Source organism: Parasteatoda tepidariorum, chromosome 6, assembly GCF_982258835.1.
Source record: "Parasteatoda tepidariorum strain Cologne lab strain chromosome 6, Ptep-v5.0, whole genome shotgun sequence".
Lineage (NCBI taxonomy): Eukaryota > Metazoa > Arthropoda > Arachnida > Araneae > Theridiidae > Parasteatoda > Parasteatoda tepidariorum.
In genome coordinates, this window is record NC_141760.1 from 54,435,177 (window position 1) to 54,450,007 (window position 14,831).

Here is a 14,831-nt window from a genome sequence, read left to right on the forward strand (position 1 = left end):
AAACTTTATATTGAGAAGAAAGAAGAGTTAAAATATCTAAAAAATATAATTGATAAAAAAATTGACTTTTTTATACTAAGAAATTTATTTGTAGTATACTCTATTAAGACGGTTAACTGTAATTAGCATTTTTTCCCATTTTTTTTAATTATTAAAATCTTTCGCACACTTATCTCTCACTTCCTTTATGTTAGTCAATAACTATTTTAAAGTTGCTTAAAGTTAAAAAATTAAAAAGTTGAAGAAAACGCATGAAATTTTATCTTACTTGCTGCAGGGTTCCCACGATCTGGAAAATTTTTCAAAGTGGTCGCAAATGTGAGATAAAACTAGATATTTTAAGCAGTTAAAAATATTTAATTTAAAGGAAATATATATTGGTGGAAAAAATAACTCAAGAATCGAATTTACGAGTGAAAGATAAATTTAAGCATTTTTCAGTAGTCTTGAAAAATTTTAGCTATCACTCATTCATTATTTCCAGTTTTTTTTATTTTTTTTAAGAGTTTCATTTAATATAAAATTTAATAATAATCATTTAATAGAAAATTCTTAGTTGTATGGTGGAAATAATAATAATAAAAATAAGGTTGAAAAAATATAAATAATAGAAGAAATAATAATAAAAGAAATAAGGCTTTTCATACCATCAAAATTTGACGTAAATCAGGCACTTATGCACCAGTAATAAAGTCGAACATTCGTTGATCATGAAATATCGATGCATTTCACTCAATGAGATAGATATGAATAACTCTGTATCAATTTGCCCTTTACAACACTATTCTTAATATGCTTGCAATAAATTTTACTTATAAAGTTTTTTTTTCTTCAAAAACCGTACTTTAAATTACTTTCAGATAGAAAAATTTAAATAAGAGAAGTTATTTAAAAAAATATAACACAATGAAAAACTTTTAAAAAAATACCATAAAGCTTCAAATTTAAACTACTGAGTTCCACACAAAATTTTCTCCACCCTCATCCAAAGAATTCGAAATTCCACATTTTTTATTAGATTTTACAGTAATTACAATTCATTTTATGTAACATAAATGCGAGTGAGTACAATGTGGAATATTTTTAACTAAAGAAAATTTTGCAGATACTAGACTTAATAGTTTTTTTTTTCTTTCTAGACTTAATAGTCTTTATAGACTTAAAAAATTTTTTTTTTCATATTTTTTCGTTTTAAAAATTTTCTTATTTGGTTTTTTCAGCAGTCAACTTATACACCTGACATACCAAAAATTACAAGAGCGCAATCAAAAATATAGCGGGTCGACTTACATAACTGGTATATACAATATACAGAATATTATATTTTTACAATTGGGTAAATTATGTTATAAATCTTCATTGTAGTCATTAAACTTATGGTTATAAAAATAACACTTGCTATGATTAATTTAAATCATAAATGTATAGTTTAATATCATAAGCACAGAAGTTTCGAAATAGGCTATCTTACAGAGCGTGTAGATACGTTGATCAAAAAATGACGTTAATCAAGTGTGACAAAATAAAGATTACAAGTGAAGCAGGATGTAATGAATGCTATTCGGGGGTAATTGTGAGCCCAAGTCAAAATTCCAAAAAATGTCGTGAGTTTAAAAAAGAAAACAAAAAAAGAAAAAGCGTAAATTGAAACAAATGTAAACAAGGTTTTTTTTCCTTTTTCTCAACATTTCTGAGTTTACTTTTATATTTAAAATTTTTATTTATATTTAAGAGTTATATTTAAAATTTTACACATACCTATACCATTTACACATACCTATGATGACCATGAGAAGTAATTAAAATTTACAAATATGTTTTTCTGGAGTTTATGATTGTAACAACTATTTACTGATAAAAAATGAATATTTATCATGAATATAAGCTTATAAAGTATCTCTCTGGCTCTCCCTTACAAACAAATGAAAAAAACTGTGTTTTTAAGTTCCACCTTTGAAAATTTGATTTCCGGAAACTTCTGTGATCAATGATTTTTTGAAACGTCTAGACCAGTGATTCTCAACCTTTCTTTTGTGGCCGCACAATTTTAACGATTTCGAAATTTGCCGGCACACAATAAAAAAAAATTAGTTTAAAAGTTGTTTACTTACCTATAATACACTGTGTTAAATAGTTAGTGATAATAATTTTGAATGTGAAATAAAATAATATGTACAACAAAAGCACGTTTATTAAGAGATAATTATTTCTTTCGACTAATTTTGTATTAGTTGGTAACAGTTATTTATTTTTTTGCTAGTTATTAATTGTTAACTTGTTTTCTATAGTTATTAACTGTTAGTTTTTCTACATTGCTATTTTTGTGTGATTTCTTGTTAACTAGTTTTTTTGCTAATTAATTGTTAGCATGTTTTTTTGTTAGTTATCCTTTGCTAATTCACTTTTATAACTATTAATTGCATAGCTTACTTTAATGATTAGCTTTTATTTCCGTTTGAAAATCATATTTAGTTTTCTTTCTTTTGTTAATTAATAATTTTAATGGTCATTAAATTTTCTACTTATTTCAAAATTTTTTGAAATTGCCATAGACAATTTAAATTTAAATGCTTCCTTCTTATTTTAACTTATTTTGAGATTTTCAGAGACAAGACAATCGATGACAAAGATTTTCACGCTGTTAAAACCCGGAAAAATTGTAAAAGTATATATATATAATATTATGTATATATATATATATATATAATATTATGTATATATATATATATATATATATATATATATATATATATATATATATATATATATATATATATATATATATATATATATATATATATATATATATATATATATATATATATATATATATATATATATATATATATATATATATATATATATATATATATATATATATATATATATATATATATATATATATATATATATATATATATATATATATGATATTATACATAATATACACTTTTCTTTAATTTAAACTTTACTCGTAATAAAATAAGCATTTTAATTTTTATTGTATCATTTCTAATATTTGGCGACACATTTTAAAAATTTGGCGGCACACAAAAGTGCCGCGGCACAGTGGTTGAGAATCACTGGTCTAGACCTTCGATCTCCGGAAACTTCCGGAGATCGAAGATCACTCTGTTAGCGAAAAATCCGGATTTTTTCCCGGAGCACAATCAGCCCTGACTATTTAAATATTTTTATCTAAGAAAATCAACTTCTGGAGTCGACTTGCTAAGAAAAGAATTATTTACTGATTTGATAATAATAAAAAACACGGTATTTTGATCTGTTCCGCAAATAACCAAACAATTTGTCGATTCGGGAAAATCTATTCAGCTTCAGTATTTTTCATTTTGGAAAAGCTATGAGTTTTGGAATTATTGGCTACACCTGAAGTTTAAGCACATCATAAATAAATGCTAATAATTAGGCGCTAATAATATGATAATAATTAAATGCTAATAATACGTAGCGGGTCCTAAAACTTGGCTGGGTCCAGTTATTCAAAGCTAAACAGAAAAAAAAAAAAATCTAGGTGTATATATGTATAAACTACAGACGTAACTTATGATGGACGATGGGAGCTACCTAAAGCATTTGCAGCTGTTAATGTTAAACCTTGTCATTTTCAACTACACCTAGAAGATAAGAGGATTCCTAAGTTAAGCCCAGCAACCTTATCAAGTCGACCAAATTCGATTTCGTGAAGAATTTTGTAGTTAAAACTAACGCGTATTCGTGGGAGAAGAGAAAAACCGTCCATTGTTAGCCTGACGGTAAGGGAACTCAACCGGAGAGAAATTGAACACATTGCATCGCTACCAATAGATAATTTTATTCCGTTATGCTTCAGTTTTATGTAAGCACGAATAATAAAATTTCCCGAAAAAAGTTTATTATGTCAGAAATTAATTTTTTTTAATAATATTTTATGGATGTGTCCTTCTTCTCAATCTTAATGTAACTTTCTGTATTATTGATTTCATTATTTGAATTCTTCAAAATAGAAAATTCGAAAGACTTCAATCTTCAAAGAAAGACAACCAGAAAATAAATAACTTATCAAATGCGAAAAACAAGAAGATTTTCACCGACATCAGAATTTTTCAATTGAAATTGTGGGATTGATGAGAAAAATTTAGAGGAATCGTATTTCACCACTCTTAATGACTTTTTATCATATTTCTTTTATATTACATGTATAAAAGTAACAATTTAAAATTTCTTAAACTAAGGAACCTTATTCGAAAGTGAATAATAAAAAAGAAATTTTTTTAATTTTATTTTTCAGTTTCAGTTAATATGTAATTAAGATGTGTTAACGTCCACTGCAGATTGGTAAGCAAATATATAAATCTTCAACGACGATTAAGTGCACTATTTCCATCCTTTTTGTTAAAAACCTTTAAGGTCGTAATCAGCTATATGGAATTAATAAATGAGAAGTCATAGAAGGGGAGAGGCGAATTCGTGAAAGCAGGACTTTAAAACTAATTTTTATGAACCTTATTGACCCTACCCAATATTTATTTCTGAGATCAATTTTTGAACTCAGAAATAAATATTAGGTTGGGTCAATTTTATTGAAGGCAAATGCATATAATTGATTTATTACATGGCAGTTCCTTCCTGGCACCCCCCCCCCCGAGGCTGGCTGAAGTATTAATAAAATATCAGAATCTAGATTTCTGAAAAACCATGAAAAAAAGATTAAATGATTGAACCCATTAACCCTTTTCTGTTGACACTAGATAAAACTTCTTTTTAATAATTAATTAATTCGAAACAGAAGTTAATACCGAGAAATTATTTGAGCAAAAAATATGTTGAAATGTTAATTATTAGGAGTTCAATAATTTTTAAACTATTTAGTGCCTCTGAAAATTAGTTCGTGGATATCAATGCATTAAATGTTTACATAAGGCGTTTTAAATTGTTACATGCGTAAAATTATTACATTTACAAAATCGGAGTTCCGTCGAAAAAAGTTGGATCATACAGGGTTTCATATTCGAAAAAAATTTGGGAATCGCTGTCGTAATACATACTTTTTTACTTGATTGAATGCTCTTATTCTAAAAAAATGTAATTTATTTTGAATTTTATTCACCCTAATTATTAATGGAAGTTACTATTACGAAATAATTTAAGTCATAAAAAATTTAGTTTATAAGGAATATTTTTTCAGTCATGAAAGCATAACTTCAGTATTGCAATGGTAATAAATTTCCTTTCCTCAAAGTCCCATTGAAGGCGGCGTGATAATTTCACGGTCCTTTCTGGAAGATGAACTTTGACCTTGATGAATTTTTTCCCCAGAGCAGCTGTGGGAGGAATGCCTTCTAAGAAAAAGATCATGTGATGCTTTGGCAAGTTTCCCGCCTAACACGCCAAAACTAACGTTTTGATTGGTTCGATAGAAAAGCGCGCACTTCTGTCTTTCAATATGGCTGAGTGGAAAGTTTTGCAAACTGTTTTTTTTGTAAGAGTTTTTATTTGAATTAATAATTTATTAAAATTGTCTAATTTGTAATAAATATAATTTTATTTCTTAATTTCAAACTCCTTTTTTTGTTAATTTAAGATTTGTTAATTAAGATTTGTTAATTTAAGATTATTAAAAAGTTACTGTTTATTTTCCCCCTTCTCTTTCGACTCGATGTTTATTCGTAAATGAAGTAAGTTTTTTTCCCTGTATTTTAAAAATTTTATAGTGTATAATTTAGACGTAATGCATCTTTATTTTTTACTAATTATTGTTTTTTTTTTAAAAAGTAAATATAAATTTAAAGTTAGTATGATTTTGCTTAAAATTTATGTTTAAAAAAAACACCATTTACTTTGCTTAATTTGTTTAAATAAGATCTAAATTGTATAGAGTATTATAATGTTTAAATACTGGAAGAAAAAGTATTATGTATTCAGTTTTAATATAATAATTGTTTTGTTTAGAAATCGATAACCATAAATTGAAGTTTAATTAGAAATTTCTCCGAGAAAGTTTAATTCAATTAGTTATTTAAAGAAAAAAATAGTTTTGTTTCATTGAAAACGTTACCTTAAAAGCATAGTATTTAATATGCAATAAATATAAAAATTATTACGTTTGCCAAACTTTCCATTTCGAATTAACAGTTAAAACTTAACAATTTTAAAATGGATTAGCCTACTTGAATAGAGTTTCCATAAGTAAGTGTTTATTTATGTTTATCTTTGATTTTCTACTTCGTTATCCTTGTTTCTTTAAAACCCAGATTTTTCACTCTTGAACTATGTTTACATTTTGCATGCGATTTTTTTTCTATCTTCTGTACCTGTTATTTCAATTTCCTCCCCGTTCCTGCTATCACGACGGTAACACCGTTCTTTTTTGGTCCTCTGCGCCTTTTCTTCCCCCTTTCCGTCGTGATGTCATGATCGGGTTTCTCTTTTTCCTCCTACCCCTTGGCGACCTATCCAAATAGGTCGCCAAAAAATTGGCGGCACTTGGCCTTGCCGTAGTTATGATAATCATCCCTACAGACTCAGTATTAAGCTATCACTGAAAAATTATATTTTAAACCTCTATTTCTCTTCTTGGAAAATAGATAGCGCCACCTCATATTTTAAGAAAGTGCTATATAATTTTTTTTGCCATTATTTGTTACGCAAATACAAATTATCTCTGTGTAATATATATGTAATAAAATAAACTGATTGTTTTTCATAATCACCACTAAACTTGATCATTGTGATAAATAAATAAATACTTATTAGATTAACTGGTTCAGCACTAGAGTAGGAATCGGCTATACGGTAATTGTTAGGAGATAACGTGTTCTATACATAGAGTTGAATATAGTAACTATTTCAACTCTATGGTTCTATAGCTTTACTATCCTTTTGACTAATTACCAAAAATCGAAATAACTTTTTTAATTTAGCAGCATAATTTGATTGGTAACATTTGGTTTTAGACTTCTACTTTCGATCGGAACTTTATTACTTTGCACAGCTATCAATTAGGGTAAGTATCCCGATAAATACAAAATAATTTTGCTCAAAAATTCTGTTTTAGTTTACTTTTGGTAAATATCGTCATTTTATATTGGTTTGATTAATTTATATCTGTGTGCATGACACGAGAATCTGAAAATTAAAATTTCAAATATTACGTTAGCACGCAAAGAGAAACGGAGTTTGTGATTTGTCTATTTTTGCTGAGTAGGGGGAGGTATAAGTAATGTTAGGATTACTTAGTGAGTAATCCTGCCATATAGTTCTATCATAACTTGTTTGCAGTTTTGGGACAAATATAAAATACAAGCAAATTATGGTAGGATAACTCAAGAAAATAGTCCTACTATAACTTGCTTTCATTTTCAAATTTGAAAACATTTTGTCAGCACTTGAAATTTTATAATTTATCAATTTTTTCTCTGTGAACTTTAAATTTTTAAATACCATTGCAGGTGATACAGAATTTGACAAGAAAAATTTCCTTCTCGGCATAGCGTATTATTAAGGTTCAGCTGAAATAAAATTATTTTCAATGGAAGAACGGAGTTTTTAAAAATTTCATTTTATCTACGTTACTAAAGTTGTGTATTCATATGAAAGGGGGTCCCAGAATAAACTCTTACTCTGAGCGAAAAACGGCTTAGTTTATTCCCTCGCTGTTTCTCATATAAAGTAAAATATTAGACATTTTTTTTTATGAATTTTGTGCACACATTTAATAGCTTCAGAGTTATTTAGATTCTTAAAAAAAGTTTAAAATAATGTAAATGTCTTGTTGTTGTTTTTAATTTACGTTACACTAGAGCTGCACAATGGGCTATTGGCGACGGTCTGGGAAATATCCCGGAGGATGATCCGAAGACATGCCATCACAATTTTGATCCTCTGCGGAGGGGAATGTAAATGTCTATTCAACAATTTCATGCAGACAGCTTAATTTTTGATGTGTCCAAAAAATAAAACATTTGCTTTTAAATTATTTAAAAAAAATTGTTGAATCAATACATATTTTAAAAAAAATTAAAATCCATTATATTAAAAAACAGGAGTTAGAGCATTTTTAATTTCTTAATTAATTTTTAATTTATGCTTTAAAATAGTAAATATTTAATTTTCATTCAAATAAATACCAAAATTCTTTCAGTTAAATTAAGTAAATATACTGCAAAACTAAACAAAGAGAAACTAAGTGTTTAGTATCCAATTTCAGTTCCTTACATGATTTATTGATGCCAGTAGGCCAAAAATTTGAAGATCTAATTTTTATTGAATAGTAAAATTTCAATTTTTAAAAATATTGTTTTATTTTAAACAAATAAGGTGCATGTATATGCATATATAATGCATAAATTTACATATTATAAAATATATATTCGATATTAAACATTATAATTGTGTATAATATGGAAGATGTATTTTATTTTTCATAAACAATAACTTCCATACATATCGTGATCTCCGCTATACTGCAACGTTCTATACCATTATTATCAATATTTTACGTTTCATGGAAGGAAACAATTTAACTTTTAAGGTTAGGATGGTACGAATGGAGAACTATTTAAACACAATTAATGTTTGAACTACTTTCCTATCTCAAAAAGCCTGTGTCTATCACTATAGTAATGATATATCCTGATATAGTTAATTAATGTTTCCACAGATGTCGCCACTGCACTAGGTGAAGTGAAATTCCATCTCTTGGTATGTAAGTAGTACATACATACGTAAGAAGTACCCACCCCAAGCATTAGGTGTTGACATCGTTTGTGGCGTCCTCTATGAAATAATTTATTAAATATAATGGCACTTTACAATTCTTTAATATTCCTCTATTGTCAAAATGGAGAAGACTATCCATTATTAATGAATGAAACAATCCATTATTAATCAACCGCTGGGACGGCTGCGAAATGGTCCCTGCGAAATTTTGTTTCTATTTAATTCATAACTAATTGTAATTTTTTTAAAAACTATAAAGATTAGCCTCTGCATATATTAACCGGTTATTTAAATTCAGTTTTGGAAATTTATTAATCACTCGAAGTAGAGTCAATGAATGAAAGTTTAACCAAAAGGATGAATTTCAAATTTGAGGTATTTTTGACGAGCGACACAAAATATTTTTTATTATGGAATTCAACAGCCTGTTGGCTTATGTATAATATTATAAGAATTTGTCAAACGCTTGTATAAATTTTTACCAATCCTAGAAAATAGACACATTTCCGCAAAAGCCCGTTGTGAACCAGGGCGATCATGGAGGTCAAGACTTTATAATTTCGGGACCAATTACGTGATTGTTAAAAAAAATCTTTGAATTTTTTTCAAAGAATTTCCTGGAACATACTACTTGTTTTGTGTTGTCCAAGAGTTACTGTTCAGGCTGTTACTGTTGGGTCTGTTACCAAAGATAATATTTTTAAAATTACTCAGTAGATGATGTCAGGACTTTTTAAATTTGCTTTCATGGTTCAGTACATGATTTACATGAAGCAAAATTGAGATTAAAAGAAAAAAAAGAAAACACTATTTTCCAAGTTTTTCGAATTTTCAAAATTCGCATATTTTTCTATTTTTAATTTTTTGTTATTTTTTATTTTATACTTTCCGGTCTATTACCTACTTATTAAAATTAATTAGTGCAGCGTAATTAACTACCTGACCAAGTATGTTTGTAACAATGTTTGAACTATGACGTTTTAAACCTAAAGAGTTTACAGGTGGTAGAAAAAAAAATCAATTATTCACAAATCAAAAATTCAGTTATATTATGATATCCTTTCTTATACAACCGAAAACAAGATGGTATCTCTTTTTTTTTTTTAAAGAAGGAACATCCAAAACACATCTGAAAAATATTTGTAAATAAACAGAAAAAAATATGTATCTTCTTATTAGAGTTAAAACCTAATGCCTGAGAAATAGTTTTACTAAATTTAATGATGTAACCTGAAAGGCCTATTTAAACTTTACATTCCATAGTTTTAAGAATCATATTACTTCAAACATTAAAATAAGCAAAAAGTATACATAAGCTTCATAATTTTATGTAATTTAATTTTGTAAATAAAGTTTTTTGACAAGTAATTTTATCAAAAAATTTTAAGTTTTAATAAAAATCATTATTAAGAAACTGAAAAACGTAAAGTAAAGAATGCTTACGATACAAAAAAAAAAAAAAAAGAAAAAGAAAAAAATTCTAAAAATTCCTTATATTAAAATAAACAATTTTAATATTTTTTCTTTTTTGATTCATAATCGGACGTAGAAAACCATTCTATAGAAAACTATCATCAAGAAAAAAACTACTTAAAAGTAAAATTTTTTATTTTATAAAAATTAACACTTACCTGCTTCATAAATCAGAAGAATTCCAAAATGATTTGTTCTTCGATTTTTGTTACCATTTTTTAGTGCTACGAAAATGCGTCTTTGCGATTTGCCAAAAATAGGACAAGATGCAATTTTATTTTTTCTGGAGAGAAATATTTTGCCCATTGTCCACCGAAATCCGATAAACTACTTTGATTTTAAATAAAGTGTTTCGTTTTATGATTTGTCACAAAAATTTTAGGTGTAGATTGGCGGCACTTAAAAACAGCCAAATCTGTAGCTGTTGTGGCGTTAATACATAAGTACCGAATTTTTAGTCATACTTTTCTGAATCATATTACTTGAAACATTAGTATATGCAAGAAGTATACATAAACATATAATGTTATACCATTTATGTTTTCAAAAAAAGTATTTTGACAAAAATTTTTATCAAAAAATTATAAACTATAAAACGGAAAATAAAGAATTCTTAGGATAAAAAACGATTTTAAGAATTCTTTACATTGAAATAAAAACTTTCATATAGTTTCTTTTCTTATATATAAGAAAAGACTTAATCAGACGTAAGAAACCATTCTGTAGAGAACTATCATCAAATAAGAAAAAAAAGTTTTACAAGCTAATTTTTTATTATAAAAATCATAACACTTACCTTCTTTATAAATCCGTAGAGTTCCAAATGAAACGTTCCTCGTTTGAAAGTTTTATTTTCAAATAATATGTGCATAGATTATCCCTTTATTACTTTTAGATAACATACCACACATCAAAATTTTATAATTGTAAGATCTCGATACCGTAAACCGGGGCGAGTCTACCCATCCAGGAGCGAGTCTACCCATTTTAGTTTTATTTAATTTTCACTATTTTAAATTGCAAATAAAAAAAATTTTACAGGCGGAGGACTTAGTTCAGACTCTAAGAAAGATGACGCTGTAGTAGTTGGATCCGTTTTTATTTATTTGGTGTCTTTTTAACCGACCTATTCAAACGTCTTTTGAGAGATTTGTATTGAAAATCAGCAAACTTTTAGTTGGTGCTCCGTAAGTATATTATTATTATTACTATTTTCACTTTGGTTAAGTGATAAACTTATCTAAGACTAAGATTACATTAATTTTATAAGAAAAAAAAACAAAAAGAATGTAAGTTTTGCTGTTGTAAACAAAAAGCCAGAATTCGCGGGGCGAGTCTACCCATTGGTATTTAGTTTTAATAAAGCATAATAATATAATTTAGAACTTTGTTTATATTAAAATTAAGTCATTTTAAATGAATTTGAGTATATTATTTTAATTCTGCATTGATAAATTTATCATTAATAAGAAAATTTAAAGGTTAAATATAAATGTAAATATAAAATATGATTATTTTACCTATTTTTTCAATTTTTATATTACAAAATTAACTTTTTTTATTTAATGCAAGTTAAATAAATTATTATTTATTATTACAGATGGTTCGAAATTATATTCGCAAAACAAATGGATTTAAATGTTACAAAAAAATGCCACCTGAATTTCGATTTTGTTAATAATCTTTAATTATTATTATTTATTAATTATTTAATTGTAAATTTATATTAATTTTAATTTATTTTTATCAACAATAATCAGAAAAAAATGTTATTTTATAATGTTAATGATTATAAAAACGAAACTGTGATCAAAATGTGATACTCGATCAAATACTCAATTTGTGTTATTTTATGAATAAAAAAATGGAATATATAATAAAGTTATGAATTATACTTCATAAATATCCTATATAGTAACTAAAATAACAATTTAATAGTAAAATTTGATTATTTACAATGTTAACATTCATTTTAGTAGAATGGGTAGACTCGCCCCATACGAGAGATTTGTCAGCAGTTCTATAAAAATATACAGTAACAGCGTAACTGTTAATATTTTCTAAAATCGATTTCACAGCTTTAAAGAGGGATAAATAGCGATTCCGAAACACCTGTTAAAAGCCTTTTTTCTTTAATATTTGCAAACGTTTGACCACTTGAAAGTTGGCAAACTGAAAAAATGGGTAGACTCGCCCCGGTTTACGGTATGAATTTGAATATGTAGCTTAAAAACAGAACAGCTGAATTCGAGTTGAAATTATCTATTCTTTCAAAACTAAGAAATACTTACCAAGAAAGCAATAAAAAATTTATTAATCATCAGCACAAATGACACTATTTCAAGTAATTTGGTTGATTCTTTATTGTTGTTTTCCGAATTATATAGATACAGAAATATATACTGTTCTGTAACAAAGAAGAATTCTATAACTATTGCAGTTCTTGACGTTTTGAATTCACATTTCTTTATTGGAATGACGAAAGCAATGTTGACTTCATTTTAATTTGTAATGAATTGAAGACAGAAAAAATTATTTTACCGTAATATACACATCTGTAACAGCAAGTGATCATGAAATTGTAAGTTATTTTGTTGGTAATAGAAGGGTAAAAATTAGTAAGAAATTGTTCTTCAAATGCTTGGCGTGTTCTGCTTCAATGTTTGGCATGTTCTGGTTAGTTTTTTCAAGTTCTTCAGCTGTTCCTTAGGGAAATTTTTATTTTTATTTGCTGCTAAGAAAATGGCGTCCGTCATGGCCGATGATTTTGATGGGACTAAATGAAAACGTGATAAATTAATGTCTGATATTTACAGGCTCCCGATAGAGGGCGTACTCGAGCGTTGCGATCGCGAATTATCTATGATCAAAATGTAAACAACAGAATATTTGTATAATTGGGTATAATATAGCCTACGTCACAGGTTGTGTTGTTCCTACTAAATTTAACCCATGAACGGCATTTTCTGCGAGCCTAACTTCAAGCCACAAATAAACAAACGAAGTGTTCGATCGTTTAAATAGCTGCTCGCCAGATTTTATTGCATTATAAAGAAAAGTTATTGAAACCAAATACAACTAAATAAACAACAACAACTAAAACAAATAACAACAACTACTAATAACAATAACTAAATAAACAACAACTAAATTCCATTCGTTTAGCATTGCGTCATATGTTGTTCCTACTAAATCGAAGTAGTTGTGTTTTTTTCATATTATACCCAATTGACAAAAATGTCAGAAATATTATGAAATTAATTATATGGCTGTGCTACCAAAAAAGTAACTGAATTTAAAATCTTTTTTTATTTTCATTCATTCTGCTTGCTTATTTGAAATAATGTTCTGCGATATCGATTCTGAGATTCGGCGAAAAACTTTTTTTTAATCAGGCTAGTTCTTGCAGAGACATAGCTTTTCTGGAAGATTTAAAAGCCTTCTAATGAAGCCATGGCTCATTGCTTACTTTTTCAAAAGCGGAAGTTCCACTGCAGACAATAATTTGATAGCATTAGGATTTTATGTTTCGATTCAAGCGAAAAGGCAAATAAGATTTTATTTATTTAATTTTGATTTGGTTTTTGTTTTTCTAAATCTGGCAACGTATAAATTCAATTGATAGATTGATTACTCTGTGAGTTTGTTTGCGACAAATTGAAAAATGTCCAACGACAATGGTAAAAAATAAGGAATTTTCTGTAATAAATAAATTTCTCTTACAATTACACAATAAATTTTTCGTAATTACACTAGGTTATTTATAAACTTTTTCTTTTACTCTTTGGAAATATATACAACGTGAACAAAATCGTAACTTAGAAAAATCACATTCGCTAAGTGTATTTTTGAAGTTGCTTAATCATTTGCATTTTTCTCTCTGAGGGGATGATAGTATAAAAAATGGAGATATTTCCGTATCTTGATCTGTCGCGCCAACTGCAATCGCCAAGGTGCCAAATAGATTTTAAACTTGTATTTAAAAAAAAAAAAAAAACATGTAGATGTTTGCTCGGGCGAGGTTAGGAGTTTTACTTTTTGAGTTGATCCCTTCTGGTGATGTTTTTTTTTTTAGTTTTTCGTGGGTCGATGCCCGGAAATTTCCAAGACTTGGCGATTATTCTACCACAGATCAGGATACAGAAATATTCCCTAAAAATTTAGAAAAAAAAAAAACTATCTTGATATATGATTAAAGTGAAATATTTTTAAACTATTGTTGCTAATTTGGGTAATATAAGTAAATTTTATGTGGACTTAACGGGGATATTTCCGTATCGTGATCTGTTGCGCCAACTACAACCGCCAAGGTGCCAAATAGATTTTAAACTTGTAATTTAAAAAAAAAAGAAACATGTAAATGTTTGCCGATGGTGCCTACGAGTTGGTCCCTTTCTGTGATGTTTTTTTTTTGTTAGTTTCTCGCGGCCACTGCCCGGAAGTTTCCAAGACTTAGCGATAATTCTACCACAGATCATGATACAGAAATCTCCCCGACTTATCAGTGCAAAAAGAATTTTGAATGTTTCCCCCGCTCCAAATTTGTCTTTAATTCTAGATTTAAGTAATTTCTCTTGTGTTATTTATTTTTGTTTTATTTTGCTTTTGTAAAATTTTATATTAAGGGTTTTTAATTTTGT

At 27.3% G+C, this 14,831-nt stretch overlaps 1 long non-coding RNA gene across 10 annotated transcripts in view; it reads left to right on the plus strand.

The window, feature by feature from the left end:
• Positions 1-13,785: 13,785 nt before the first annotated feature.
• Positions 13,786-14,831, plus strand: part of LOC147808039 (uncharacterized) — a 94,513-nt gene continuing 93,467 nt past the window's right edge. For 5 of the 10 annotated variants that reach the window (XR_015434681.1, XR_015434680.1, XR_015434679.1 and 2 more), the window contains exon 1: positions 13,787-13,871. This is a non-coding gene — a long non-coding RNA (uncharacterized LOC147808039). Of the gene's footprint in view, positions 13,872-14,831 lie in introns of all 10 variants that reach the window. The other 5 variants (XR_015434669.1, XR_015434675.1, XR_015434677.1 and 2 more) reach the window with 2 other exon arrangements.